This window comes from Chaetodon trifascialis, chromosome 3 (genome assembly GCF_039877785.1).
Source record: "Chaetodon trifascialis isolate fChaTrf1 chromosome 3, fChaTrf1.hap1, whole genome shotgun sequence".
Classification (NCBI taxonomy): Eukaryota; Metazoa; Chordata; class Actinopteri; order Chaetodontiformes; family Chaetodontidae; genus Chaetodon; species Chaetodon trifascialis.
In genome coordinates, this window is record NC_092058.1 from 20,056,932 (window position 1) to 20,071,928 (window position 14,997).

Genomic DNA, 14,997 nt, shown 5'->3' on the forward strand with positions numbered 1-14,997 from the left:
AACTTCTTCATCCAATAATGACAGAGGCAAAGAAAACTAAAAGTTCGGCTGGTAGGAGATGAGGTGCTCTGTAAAACTGGAAGTTTTTTAATTGCCAGATGCCATCCTGTATCTAAAGGGTATGGCACCCTCTCTTTCGCAGACATTGGAGTTGAATTGAGAGAACTGTCCAAGAATGAATATGTGAGTAATTTCTTGATTCTTCTGCAGCGAAACTAGAGCAAAGGTTTTCAACGCAACTCCAACCAGCTCAATGTGTAAATGAGATTTTCAGTTACCACGTTTCTGGTCATTGGTTTTTGGGAAGCTCAAACATGGTTTGACATACAACTGCTGGACAATTGAAAAAGAAAAAGCTTAGAAAACCTTAGAAAAACCTGCCTAAAACAATAATTATAACTGTATCACCTTAAAATTTACCGTATGATCTGTTTTACTTGGTCTTGGTCAATGTACAAATTTGTGACGCACATTTGCACTAGTGTTTAAATATTTGCTCATTTATTTATCGGTATTGATTGAGATATGAGGTCAGTGATTAATGTCTGGGAAAAATAGCTGGCTTTTTTTTTTGTAGCTATAGCGTTACAAATCCTGTTTGTTTTGTTTAATTCAGATATTTACTGTATTTGTTTGAGCCTTGTGAGGGGTGATTCAAGGTCTAATGAAAAGATAAAGAGAAAGACCAATTGATCTTTGTCTAGCACTGACACTGCGTCCCTGTAGACTTAATGGTTTATTTAGAACCTTTGAAACCAAAGTGCAAACTCATTAAAGTTCTAAAGATGGGCAAGAGCAGAAAGTTGGCATCCGCTGAAAGAGTTTTACTTTCAACTTTTTCTTGTGTGTGACTTTCTAGCCCTGAGGACGGGCTGAGCTGGCTGTTTTTCCACCACTTTCCCTCTCTGTGCTCCATCCCCTCGCTCAGAGCATGCAGGAAGTTCAAAGAATGAATATGAAAACAGACGGTAGTCCTCAAACAGTTTGCTGCGGAGTCGAGGATTTCTGTACTTTTGTTGACGTGGAGTAAATGATAAGCTGTGAAATCACATGCATTTGTCTGTGTTCAACCTAAAGATTCTTTGATTTTGTCAAAGTTAGAAGTGAAAAATGTAATTTTTGTTATCCAAGAATGTTGTTGATAAAGTTAATGCTTTGATGTCCCCAGCGTTACAGTCTCATTTGGTTTGTCTCTGCATAACTAAAGTGAATCCATCTGAATCAACAGAACCTGATAAGACATGATAATTAGCAATTAAAGGAATCTAAGGACCCTGTTTTCATGTTGTTGTTTTGACAATGGCCAGTGCGAGGAATGTTCCGACCAACGGGTGTTTTCCTGGACATCCAAACTGCATTCCTCATAATACAACATCACAGAAGAGCCCAAGAAAAACAAAAGACAACACTATTTAAAAATCATTGCGCTGCAGCATCTGTTCATTCAAAGATGCAAAAAGCTTTCCAGGACATTAGCAACAGATTCTGATTATATCTTGTGATGATCTGTTAATCTTTAAGTGATTGCTCCTCATGAAATACCAAATGTTAGCAGGCAGCTGGTTTTAAAGGTTGGTTCCCCTGCTCAAACTGATAGAACCAAAACATTCATTCATTTCAGCAACAAAGGAATTCAAAGGGATTATTTTCAATTAATAGATGAACATAATGTTAGCACGTTTTGTTGTCATATACGCTCACACCTTTGTCTCTTCTCTCTCTCTCTCTCTCTCTCTCTCTCTCTCTCTCTCTCTCTCTCTCTCACACACACACACACACACACACACACACACACACACACACACACACACACACACACACACTCACAACTTCCATTATTGCAGTGACCACATTTAATCCAGTCGTTATATCCGCTGCCAGCTACTGAGTCATTAGCATAATTATAACATGCAGAGATTTTGGAATGAGTGTGTGATTCTTTCCAAAAGCGTTGTCACACTGCCTCACTTGTGGGATTCATCTTCAGTCACACTCAAGTTGCCTCCCATCTGCTCACTGAATACTACAAATTGTATAAGTAGGAGAAGTTCTCATCCTCATGAAATGGCCCAACAGATTTCTAAAGGACCCTCATGTCTGTTGGCCTTTACACCAGCCATTCCCTCTTCAGCTCAATATAGTTCCTACATCCTTTATGTACTGTAACTCTGTGCACAATTTACATACTGCAGCAAGAGCTTTTGAATAATCAATGTTTGCTTGATAATGCACCTGGATGTAGCGACCTTCAGGTCCTGCAGTAATTGGATTTCATGGTTGAGAAGTGACAACAAGGGATTGTTTGATGTAGAGCCGATTACTTCCACAACTTTGCCTATCAACCATACATTTTGGAATTACACCAGAATGGATATGTGAGATATAACAAATTATCATTGTAGTACCACCTAATTATTCTGTGTGGGCCGAAAACTGCTTACAGTGTTCTTATTTTAGAATAAATACCAAATAACAAATAAGAAGTGGAAGGAAAAGTAATCATCACTGTAACTTGAGTATGAAAGTATTTGGTGAAAGTTTACTAGTGAGTAACTCAAGAGAGAATTCTTCAGTCAGACATTGGCGGACCAACTGGGTTTGGAGGTACATTGAATAAATAAATACACATATTTATTTGAATTACTTTTAATCCTTTAAAGCTAATGTAATAAACAGCAACCAGCACATTTAAGTGAAGCACCAATGGTGAATGGTCAGTGCTGCTGATCTGGGAAGCAAGGCTGTACTTGCACTAGCTCCTATTTCTATCCAAATACACCATAACCTTCAGGTTCTTTGACATTTGAAAACAAAACCAATGGGCCACGCCCTGCAGAGAATATTGATAAAAGAAATCAAAGTAAAGGATTAACAAGACTGAGAGTCTATGGTTATGCTAGCATCTCTGCGAGGTTGTATTTAGCCCCAGTTGTGCTTTGAGCTAAAAGTTAATGTAAGCATGCTAACATGCTCACAATGACAATGCTAACATAGTTATATTAAGCATGTATACTGTTTGCAATGTTCACCATCTTAGCGTGGCATGTGAACATGATAGTGATTGCTAATTAGCACTAAACACAAAGTACAGGTGAGGCTGATGGGAATGTCATTAGTTTTGTGGGTCATAAACCAAAGTTTTGGGCACACTGATTTGATGAAGACAAAATGAAAAGTTAAGGGATCCTTACCTCTTGATGACACTCGAGGAAAAGTCACGAGATCTCCTTTTTCAAAGTTCATTGAAATATATCTTGCAGAAGTGTTTGCTTAATAAATATATATTTTTTGATTATAAACTACACTGTTCCTGCTGCAAGACATCTGCTGTGGTAAAAAGTCATCCTCAATCTTCAGTGCACTCATTTTAGCAGCAAAATCTGAAATATTTAATCTGATGTAATTGTTTCCCAATTGAGGCCAATTTCCATCAGTGAGAGATTTTCCACAGCCAGTGAACAGGCATTTATAATGCATTCCCTAAATGAAGAGCCCAATCAGCAGATCCCTCTGTCCCGATGCCTCAATCTGTTTCCCAGTCTCATTTCTAATTTATCTTACTCTGCCCCAACAAACTCAGTGCCGTGAAGTGTTTGACATTAGTCCTTCAAATCTACAGTGCGCAATGAAGTGAGAGAGGAGTGGCTTGGCATGAATCCCATTCCCAATTCAGTCCCCGAAACTCCATAAAGTGCCCTTCATTTATCTTCTATTGTAGTTGATCTGTGCTTTATGAATGAGCATACGAATGTGCATTTCTCTTCTCTCAGGAAGCTTTACTCATTATCATTCACTGTTTTTATCTTGCAGTCATTGGGTGGATCATTTTTATCCTCTGTGCACAGAATGATCCATATTTGATATTGGTCGCGAACAGGTGACGTTGCATTGTGTTCTTGTCCTTGTCATGCCTCTTCATGAAGTTGACCTTTAACAATGTTAAGAAGTGTGTATATGTCTGTTTGTATGCACAATTTTTTTTGGCATTTTATTGCTAAAGGTCACAACACTCTTGAGTTTTGTGTTTGTTGACTCTGTCTGGAAAATCAAAGCTAGCCACAGTGGTGAAGCTGTTTTTACAAATTTTATGATGGTTGTGTTGGGGGATGTTCTGGCCAAAGAACATGACATTTTGCCTCGTCTCCACTTCTAACGCTGACTGCAACGGATCGTGCTTAACATTTTCAAGCCATCACTGTGTCTTGGTTTCATTTTAGGCTCATCCCAAATTCATATTTGCTAATTTCATAGGCAGTTTAGTCAGACTTGATTTTTCTTTTTCATGTGAACTTTTGCACTAATGGTTGCTCTTTTTGACATGCCCATCTACAGTTGACAATCTGGTGCTTGAGATGGCCAGTCAGATTTTTAGAGGATGTCAAAGGGCACCATTAACATCTTTACTGCCATAGAAATGTCAACACTCTTGCATTGCAGACTTGCGCGTCCGTGCATAGTGAAGATAAGGATAGCACAGGACATTCTTGTAAATTGTTTTGGCATTGGTCAGTCGTTCAAATATTAAAACAAGCAACTTTTTCCTACCAAGGGCCTCGTGAGACCCTGCAAATAATGACTGTTCTCACTCAACAGCAAACACGGAGGTAGCACAATGTTGTAGCACCACAACACTTCTAAGAACAGGGATCTGAATGGATGTTTGAGTCAAAAAAGAGAGTGACTTTGACATGGGAGGTCTCGGTTCACATCACGTCTCCTACCAGATACCACTTTCTGATTGACTGCTGTCTCATTTCTATTACATGGTGCAGCTCACCTCCACTCAACTCTTTTTGGTGTTCTGTTGGCAAAAGCTGTGCATAGCACCTGGTACCTGGTACATTTTTTGGTATCACCACAGTCAAGGTTCCAAGCAAGCTGAGCCGATACTAAAAGGTGGAGTGAAAACACTGCAGACCATTGATTGTTGAGAGATGATTGTCACTTGCATGACACGAAGCAACCAGAGTCATTTTGTTGCCTGGAATCTGATATAGGGTTTCCAAACTCTGCTGTATTTTTCAGCAGTCTGTTGCCTTGCTGTTTCAGCCTTTTCTGAAACGAAGTTTGCCTCCTTACCAATCCGAGCCATACCATACAGCGGAAGAGTGGCTTATGAGCTTCAGGTTGGAGCACTTGGTGGAACATTCAGTGCAATTCTCCAACACAAGCATCTTAGTTATTTTACTGACATTATAACCAAACATTCAATGTATTTCAACAATGTGAGTCTATTCATCCTCATCCCTAAAAGGTTTGAGAGGACATGAACAGGTCGTCCATTAATCACAGATGTGATATCCAACTTCTGTCCACATGTTGAAGTGTTCTTGAGCAAGAAACTGGAACTTGTAAAGCCCTTTGTCATAAGATGGAAAAGTGCTATATAAGTGCAGCACAATTACCAGGTTATGAGGAGTGCTTCTTTAACCTTTTCATGAAGTAACATTCATTTCTTTGCAGCTGGGATGTCAGGGTTTGAGACAATGGGCCAGCAGTGTTTGTGTGGACCAAGTTGACCTCTTCCAAACCCCACCTGATGGATCTGCAGAGAGTTGAGGTTGTGTATGTTCAAGAACAACTGAGTGTAAAACAACCCTTTGCACCCTTTACCTCATGGTATCTATGTAGCATGCACATTTAAAAACAGGAACAGGTTCCCATGTGGATACTGTTATGTTCGTCTGCATTGAATACTTGTGTTGTGCCATCCTCTCTCTTGAGTATCTTTGTATGTTTTCCGCTATCAAAGACTACCAACAGATGAATGCTCAAAATAACAAAGGGAATATGTAGCAGTTTTCACGCTGTGAGTGGAATGTGTTTAAGGGAATAAAACAGTGGCATAAAGCATGAAAAACAGCAGCATTTGAATATTAACACCAAGGTTATACCTTTCTACACACTGTAGATGTGAGTACTTGTGGAACTGATGGGCAAAGGCTTCTTCTTACTAAATTCTAGGATAAAAGGATAAAGGAATCCATAATGCAAAATAAGAGCGCCGAGGTGGAGTTTGATGTATGACCTCAGGAGAGTCGTTCTCCCACAGATTTTAGATGACACTTGGCAAAGCATGGGCCTTTGTAGTTGGTACTAAGAAGCTTGAATTCCTTCTCTGACAGTGGAAATTATAAAAAGAAAGTAGGGACGGTGTTTGTAGTGTGTTTGACAGAGCTCTAATTTATCCTTAACACATTCATCAAGAAATAAGTATAATAAAGACTCACATACACATAAATACTGTAGATGTCCAAAGGCACAGCGATGCTCACACACAATCTTGTGTCTGAGCAGTGATCAAACTCTTGAGCATGGACTGTGTAATGTTATCAGACAGGACACATGGTGAGTGTAGGACTGTTTGCAGAGGCCTGGGGTGAAAAGAGCCCTGATCCAACATTGTCAAAGCTTCTGTAACACTGCAGGTGTTATAAAAGCGACTGGAATATGGATGAGTGGGAGACTGCCATGATTGAGATGTGCTAAAGCGAGTCGGTGCCTTTGTACTACCCTCCGAGGTGTGGGAGAGGAGGAAGAGACACAGAAAGTAGGGCAGTGAAGAGTGAAGTAGACAACAAGGTGGAGCTGGTTGCTGATACTTTGCTGGCCTGAGCCTGAACACAACTTGCCCTCAAGCACTGGTTCTCAATCAGATTATTTTAACCCGATTCACAATGGTGCATGGCAAAGCCTTCCCCTCAGCTCTGTGCAAGTGTGCGTGTTTGTCTGTGTAGGTGTGTGTCTTTAGCAGAAAATGCTCAGGTTTACTTGTGGGTTAACAAGTAAAGCATGACACAATTGTATGGGTTCATAACACACATAAACACTGACACAGTCTTGCTCGTATCTCTTTCAGGAAACCTCCTCCTACTCAAATCGAGGCCTCTGAGAAATGAGCTGCCAATGTAAGTCCTTTGCCTGACCTCAGCACTCAACTGGTAATGTTGCTTTTAAATTAATTGAACTGACTAAAAGTTGTAATTGAGTACACAAACACTCATTCATGCACTCAGCCATAGGCTTGGAACCCTAACCTTTAACTGCCTTCTTCGCATTAACCATCAGGGACAGGGTTCACGACTGACTTCATTTATTAGGAGCTAATTGCTATTCCCTGCAAACACACTGATGGGACATCAAAGGATGACTCACTGCAGGACAAGCTAGTGAAATTCAAATTTCAGACACAAGCCTTCCTTCAGAATTATGCGAGAGAGTTGCCACTTCTGGTTTTAGTTTGTCATCTTGAGCACAAGGGAGGCTTAAGGCGCTATCAATAATGGATGAGGATGTGAGACTTTCCAGAGTGTTTTCCAGAAGCTTTAGTGCTTGCATTTAAAGCCAGGCTGTCTCTCCGTACACCTGGAAACTGGTGTTGTAGCTTTCAAGCAGTTTTCAGGGCAGTGTAGTCGGTCAGCGCTGCTCACAGTAAAGATAAGAAGCTGCAGCTTTCAGAGAATCACTGCGGGTAAGATGTTTGGAACTAGTGTGCTGAAGTTTTAAAGTGCATTCACTTAAAGTAGATTCCCATTATGAGTAAACAAATGCACTCCAAATACATTCCTTACTATTTAAACCTCCAATGACTGCAGCGCAATAAGCTGTAAACACATGTTATGACTTGATGTGTTTGATATGAAGAGTGTGAAAAGAACAAATTCCTATTTACACAGCTAGCAGACACAGCGCAACATTACCATCATTTTAAGCTGCATTTCTGACCCCCTGACAAATATAAGTCCAATATTCATTGTCTCTTTGTTTTGTCTCTTAATTGAAAGATCTGACTCTTAAGCAACTAAATGCTCCATCACATTCACCAGCTGTAGCCCTGTTGTTCTGCTGTGAAGGTTTTCAGAGCTTTTTTTTTTTTCTGAAAACAGCTCCCGACAGTGGCTGGAAATTAAGTTAATGAGAGTGGTGAGACTGAACCAAAACAGTAAAGTTGTAAAAATGGGCTATAAAACCAAAATAATGACCTGAAAGTGGCTAAAATGTTATTTAGAACTGAGGACTCCAGAGATGGGCAATAATTCTGTGCGGATTTGTTACTATCAGCAGCCAAGTTGATCCATTGTTAATAGAATTGATTAGAGCAGCTTTAAAGTCTTTTTTAACAAATTTAAAAATCTGCCAGTGCAGAAAGAATATTTGAGCTTGTTTGCAAAGTAAATCCAATTGTCCAAATCCCAGCCATAAACAGGTGAATCTGCCACTTGAAAACAACTTTTGAGGAATATGTGGCTTCTTCTCCATTCTGCCCTTTTAATGGAGACTTGAAAATGTATACATGATACTACGCAATATTCAGTTCAAAGGTCCAGTGTCTAGGATTTAGTGGCATCTAGTGTTTGGTTTGTCCATTCTGGGCTGCTGTAGAAACTCTCCCGTGCAGCATAGCAGGCTCCATGGCAGAGGAGATGTCTGATTCTAAGGTTACGAAAACACAATTAATCTCATTTTCAGGTGATTCATGAAAACATAATTATGAATATTATATTACATTTCCCCCTAAATCCTACACACTGGACCTTTTGGGATTATAGCACAACCACGACCACCTCTCACACACTTATTACACATTACACATATTCAATGTCAATTCACTGTCCTTCGTTTCGTTTCACACAACATGCAGTCTTTGTAGTTTCTCTCAAATATTTACATCCTATGTCCTATATAACTCGTGCACTCTGATACATGAATTTGCATACAAATAAAGCAGGAATTCACAGGCATGGGCACATCAGCAGACCCACACATGTGCACACATTTCTGCACAAACAAGGGCCTGCCAGACGTGTTGCTGTGGGTAGGAGATAACAGGAAGCTCCAATCACAGGACTCCTCTCAATCCTCCCCATAAGGCCCCTTATGGGAGCCTCCCTGGGGTGGAGGATGAGAGGGTGTAACTGACATCCCGCTCACAATAGGCCATGCTGGCGGTGTTAGAATTGGATCTGGAGGTTGCATTTGACACTGGCTTTTGTACGGTAACTGCGCACAAGAGGTGCACCGTCACTTGATAACAAATTAACCGCACAACCTTCTCCGTGGCGGATTAATTCATGCCTTCCTTTTTTGGTCAAAGTGAGACACACAGCATTTGTCAGGGGATAATCAGATCAATGAGAGCTTTGCAATGGAAAGGCAGAAAGAATACGATCACAATATTGAAACATTGTGATCAACGCTGAGCTCGCTCTGTGAATGAGAATGTAGGGAGGAAAGGACAGCTGTCATTGATGCACTACCCTCTCCTAGCTGTCTGCACACAAAGGCAAGGAGACTATGGCAATTTCCTTCAGTCACAGAGAAGAACTTCTTTTGTCCCTTCACTCCTTGCCTCCTCTCTTGTAATGCACCTGCATTATAAAGTGCCCGTCCTGTGCTATTAAAAGGCCTCTTATGTGTGTAGACAGAAAGAAGCAGGCGTGGAAACACTTTTTAGTCTGAAGGACAGCGTAAAAGTGCTCTTACTGTCCTACACATTGCACATATATGGATATCACTTCAGAGGCATACAAAATTATTTCATGTCATTTGGTGGCACTGTGACTCGGTGGTAACGCTGTCGCCTCACAGCGAGAAGGTCCCTGGTTCGAATCCCACTGTGGGCGCAGGGGGCATGTCCTTCACCATGCCTTCGGTGCCTGCTGCTCAAGGAAAAATAAGGGGCCTTTCTGTGTGGAGTTTGCATGTTCTCCCCGTGTTCACCTGGGGTATCCTCCATAAAAAATACCCCCACTAAAAACATGCAAGAAGATCACCACCTGACCAATGGTGACAAATGAGAGTTGGGTCCCCGGGCACTGGTCGACTGGCAGCCCACCACTCCTGGTCTGCCGTGGAGGAAGGACTGACCATGGGTGGGTCAAAAAGCGGGAAAGAATTTCACAATTGCATGGCGTGTACAGTTTCCCTCCTCAACCATGCATGTTGTGTGTAATGTGACGAATAAAGGAATTCTTAATCTTACTGTTGCTTTTAATTTGCTGCACATGAGCAGATTTAAAACATGATGTGAACCAGCCCGTTCTTCCTACTTTTTGTTATTTAGAATGCCTAAAAAGCAAAGATGAATCCCCAGAAGTGACGTTCCCACTGAAATCTGTGTGTTTTTATGAGTCACAGCAAAGAAAACATTTAAATGAATATGTTCTTACATACCAGGAGGAACTCGCTCGCAAGCACACTGCCCACTCACACTGTGACTCGAACATGGAAGAAATTAATTAATGTCACTTTGTGTTACTTTGTCAAGGTCAACATCCTCTCTGACTCAGAAATCCTCAGCACAGATCCACATTACCTGCCTCAGTGCAGTTTAACACGTTAATGAGTCTCAGTGGTGATATTCAAACCACAGTGGGAAGGAAACCTCATGGGAGCCAGTCAGTTGATTAAGCAGACTTGTGATGTAGTGAAATAGCCTCTAATTCATGAATCATACTGTGGAACAAGACAATAAGAGAGTGGATCTTTGTTGTTCATTATTTACAGACTGCTCACATTAACACAATGTTGAATTTTTGGTTGTGAATCCAAAGTTGGTGGAGTTGGTTAAAATGGGGAATTTTACAGGATTTTTTACGCCATGGCAGAATATTCTTTAGTTCGGGCTCTTTTGTAAGCTAACAGTATCCAAAGAAAGTGCATGGAGAGAGAAAAAATTCTATATGATCTGCACACAAAGCAAGTAAATATGATGTGTGATGACAGAAACTGAGAGGGTGTTTACGGGATCACAGACTCTGGATCTGTGCACATTGTCTAGTAGAAGTGAAGCCACTGTTTGGTTTGGCTCTCAAGACGACAAAGTCAACCTCTTGGTCAGTCGGTCCAGCACTTTGGTCCAAACTGAAATAACTCAAGAATTATTGGATGGATTGCCATGACATTTTGTGCAGACATTCATCCTTTCTTCAGTACTATGCTTTATTACCAAATACCTGCAAAACTAATGTTCCTGTAAGGCTCAGCTGTACTTCGGTACTTTCTGTTATCTGTGTTGCACATAGAGGTCACATGGCTATATTATGCTTTATGTGACCTTGGACAAGCTGCATAGTCTGAGGCTGTAGGTTACGTCTCCTAAATGTCAGCGATCTATGTAGACATTCTATCTCTTTATGGCTGTTGTCATGGCAACGGCTCATCCCTTTGTGCCATTGACAGGTTGATAGGTTGACAGACGGCCATTAGGGTATTATTGTGACCTGACGTGGGGATTGTGTGGCATGAATGCAGGGTTGACCCACTTGGCATCCAAAGGGGACCCCTGTCCTCTCCCACCATTCCTGTCTCCACAGGAAGTGACTTTTCCCCTTTTCCTTTTAACAGCAGGAAATCTCATCGCGCCACTGCTTCCTCTGTGGGGTCAAGGTTGTGTGGCTATTGTGTGTCAGGCCAAGGGCATTATAAAGTGGGTGAGGTTTAAGGCTGAGCTGTGCTGTGGTTGTTCATAACAGGCTGTGGGTGGCTCATGCTGTAGCTCATACACATGCAATGCAGCACCTCACAGACACAGCAAAGGACATGGCTGAGCTGAAGTTTCAGAATAAGATGTGAGAGCTTTCATTAATGCTTTCAGGTCTTCTGAAAGTTTGAAAACATCAAACCTCTTCTTACCCTCCATTTAACTATGTCTGGCACTTTAGAGCTTGACCTCAGTTTTAGATGCGCAAACACATGAAAGACTGACTGAATACTGACCTGAGCTTCAAATATTAATCCTTATTGATGTACATGTTGTTCGCAGTAGCATATAATTAGAGACAGACTGCTCTGATGTGATAGTTTGATATGAATGAACTCTGAGCTTTATAGTTAAAGTTTTAACCTGAAGTGGATCTTTATACTGTGTGTGGGAGATGGTGTGTGTGTCTCATGTCTCACGAGCGTGTGTTTGAATGGTGTCTTTGCATTCATGCATTTTAATATATGTGCATTCATAAATAATATGCTAGTGTCTGTGTGTGTGTAAGCACATGTGCACATCTCTATGTCTGTTTGCATTAGTCCTTCTGATTTGCCCTGAATCTAGAGATAGAGGCCGCAGCTGTAGCCCACAACCCTCTCCTCCCACTGTGCTTCCCTGTGTGCAGGACCGAGCGAGAGACATCCACCCCCCTGTTATTCCCAAATATAAAAATACACTCTTTGAATGAAGTAGCACTAGGCCATGTCTGGCCACCGTGTCTTCAGCATAAACTTGGCTTCACATTGATTGTGTTATGAGGTTGGTGTTTGATCTTTTTCGAGCGTGCTCTCACTTCCTGCAGATTTAACACTTAAACGAAAGGATCATGTTTTTTTCAATTCAGTTAAAGCAAATCAGAATGCGATACTAACATGCCCATATATGCCTGGACAGAGTTATTGGTTGCTGAGATCAGTCGCCCTGTTCATACTCTCTGTGACGATGTCCCACCTTTGAAGAATTTCAATGTAAAAGCAGAAATCTGCAGTCCTCATTCTGTGAAATTAGTCAAATCAAGTGTATTTCTTCCAAAGTTACATCCTTCTTCGTACGAAATGCTTTGTGTTACCATCTCTCCCGCTGCTCAGCAAGAAAAGACTATTGTAATTTCATGCTCAAAAGACAGTAACTTTGGAAGATACACACTTGATTTGACTATCTCAGACTGCTGAAGCCTCAAATTAGCTCCTACTGCCCTTTGAAATCTATTTCCCAGATTCTGTTCCCCATCTCTCACACTGGAGTCACGCTGTAAAGAGATCATTTAATGGAGAAAATATTAAACTGAAGAATACTCTTTCAGCACGCATATGGCCATGTGAAAAAATGTGATTCATTCAATAACATTAGATGCACACGTCCATTTAAATGAAGTGGTTTGCTTGTGAGTCTGCCCGGTGATTTGCTCAGTGGTGCACAGTTGGCTTCACACCTACAGGTAGACTGTCCCAACAGATCCACAAAGACACATCAACAAGGTCAAAGGGGTGGGAGTGCATGCTTCATGTTGGAACATGGCCATGATAACTGCTGCCACACAGATTAGAGGTGAAGGTCAAAAGAATAGGCTCCATTTTATATCATTGTATGGCTTCAGGATTAAATGTTTCCACTTTCCTCAGTGTTATTTTCAAATCTACCGCAGCTCTGCTTTATGCACAGGAATGATTTTGGGGCTGATTTGCACTCAGACTTGGCTTTGGTCCTGAATCATTATAGGGCAAACATTAAGAGAGCACTTCTGTGTCTGTTTATGTGGAAATAAAATAGATGTATATATAAATAAATCTAAAAATAACATAAAAATGCTCTCACACCAGGCAGGATTTCACTGTTTTTACTCATTTTTTTAACACCTGTTGAATTGTTTTTAAATACTTGATATTAATACACTATATTAATATTATTTCTGTGTGCATATTGTGGCAAAATACAATGGGTGATATTTGAAAATCCACTAATGTTTTTGTAATGTAGAGGACAAGGATTAGCAGCAATAAAACTGTGCCTAAAATTCAGCGCCTTAGATGCTTGTTAATTCACTGCATTGAAGTCTCTAACCACTGCTAACGTTTTATGATAATCAGAGCTGCAAATTCACAAATAATCTGTGTAAGGAAGAGCTGCTTCCTTAAAGTCAAACACTGAAAACACTCTGGAGATCTCCAGATGGCACATTCAGCTCCCAAATTTATTCACTGTTTTTTGATATGAGGCTTTCCTCCTCCTGAAAAACAAAATATGGTAACAGCATCATTCCACACCTCTTTAACGTGCCAACACGAAGAAATAGTTTTGAGGACACGGAAAGTTCCATCGGCCATCATAAGCGGTGAAGTGGTGCCGCTGTCTTTCACTGACTTCCTTTCCGGCTTGCAGTCTTCAGAGATGGGCTAAAATGAGTGGGTCATCTATCACAACAGAGGGGGGAGCGGTAAATTTATAGCTGTGAAAATAGGCCAGAGCACAGCACTGATGGAACAGATAGACTGTAATTAGGACAAGGTTAGCCTGCTTCACACACACACGCACACACACACACACACACACACACACACACACACACACACACACACACACACACACACACAAACACACACACACATGCATGTACGCACATTACACACTATTTATTATTAATTACGTGACACACATACATACAAGTGAGTGTTTGTGAGCGCAGACACAAACACTCAGCACTCAGAGGCATTCAGTGACTGACAAATTATTCAATTACTTCTCGCTTGAACAAGGCCTCCTAACTTAAAACGAAGCTCAGGAAACTCATTTTTCAAGCAGTCACAGGCAATTATTATGTTGCACACGCATATGCCTCACATATTCACACTCATTTACACCCTCACACCTTTTCTGGGACAAACACATACATCAGACGCTCTGCTAACTGACACACATCTCCTCCTCCAGCAGCTGTCTTCAACTAAAAACTTGCCTTCCTGCGTATATGCAAAAAAAAACATAACTCTCTTGACACTCTTGTTCTTCCTTCTCCATGTTCTGTTGCTCCCCACTTCTCATCTTCCTCTGCTCTTCTTTATATTCCTTGTCCCCAGTGTTCAGTTTACAACACATTTTCTCATCTTCACACCTTCAATCCCTTGAGATTGCTTTCATTTTCACTGCCGTCAAAACCCACACCTTTCTCCCCACAGCTTTTCCCTCACTTCCTTCTGTCCCTTCCTCCTCTCCAGCAGTCTGTAAGCACTCGCCTCCCTTGTTACATGTAACACACCCTCCCTTTAGATGCATCACACTAACACACACACACACACATGCACACACGCAGAGATGCCCCCTGTCTTCCAGGGCACTTCTATAAGCCTACAGAGCAGATGGGCTCACTGGCTGAATGACTGAGCTATGCTTTGACTAACTGCCTCTCTGTACAATGTTGCTCAAATGAGGGGATGATGTCCTTTGCACAGTCCCTCATCTTAATCTGGCCACCCACAGACTTGCCAGTCTAGAAACTGGCAACCGGTCAAAAAACC

The 14,997-nt window shown here is 41.2% G+C and overlaps 1 protein-coding gene across 4 annotated transcripts in view; it reads left to right on the top strand.

Annotated features, from left to right (window-relative positions):
• Positions 1-6,857: 6,857 nt before the first annotated feature.
• Positions 6,858-14,997, top strand: part of dlgap4b (discs, large (Drosophila) homolog-associated protein 4b) — a 45,337-nt gene continuing 37,197 nt past the window's right edge. For 2 of the 4 annotated variants that reach the window (XR_011602053.1, XM_070959354.1), the window contains exon 1: positions 6,858-6,908. The gene's annotated coding sequence lies outside the window, so the exon portion shown is untranslated. The remainder of the gene's footprint in view (positions 6,909-14,997) is intronic. The other 2 variants (XM_070959352.1, XM_070959353.1) reach the window with 2 other exon arrangements.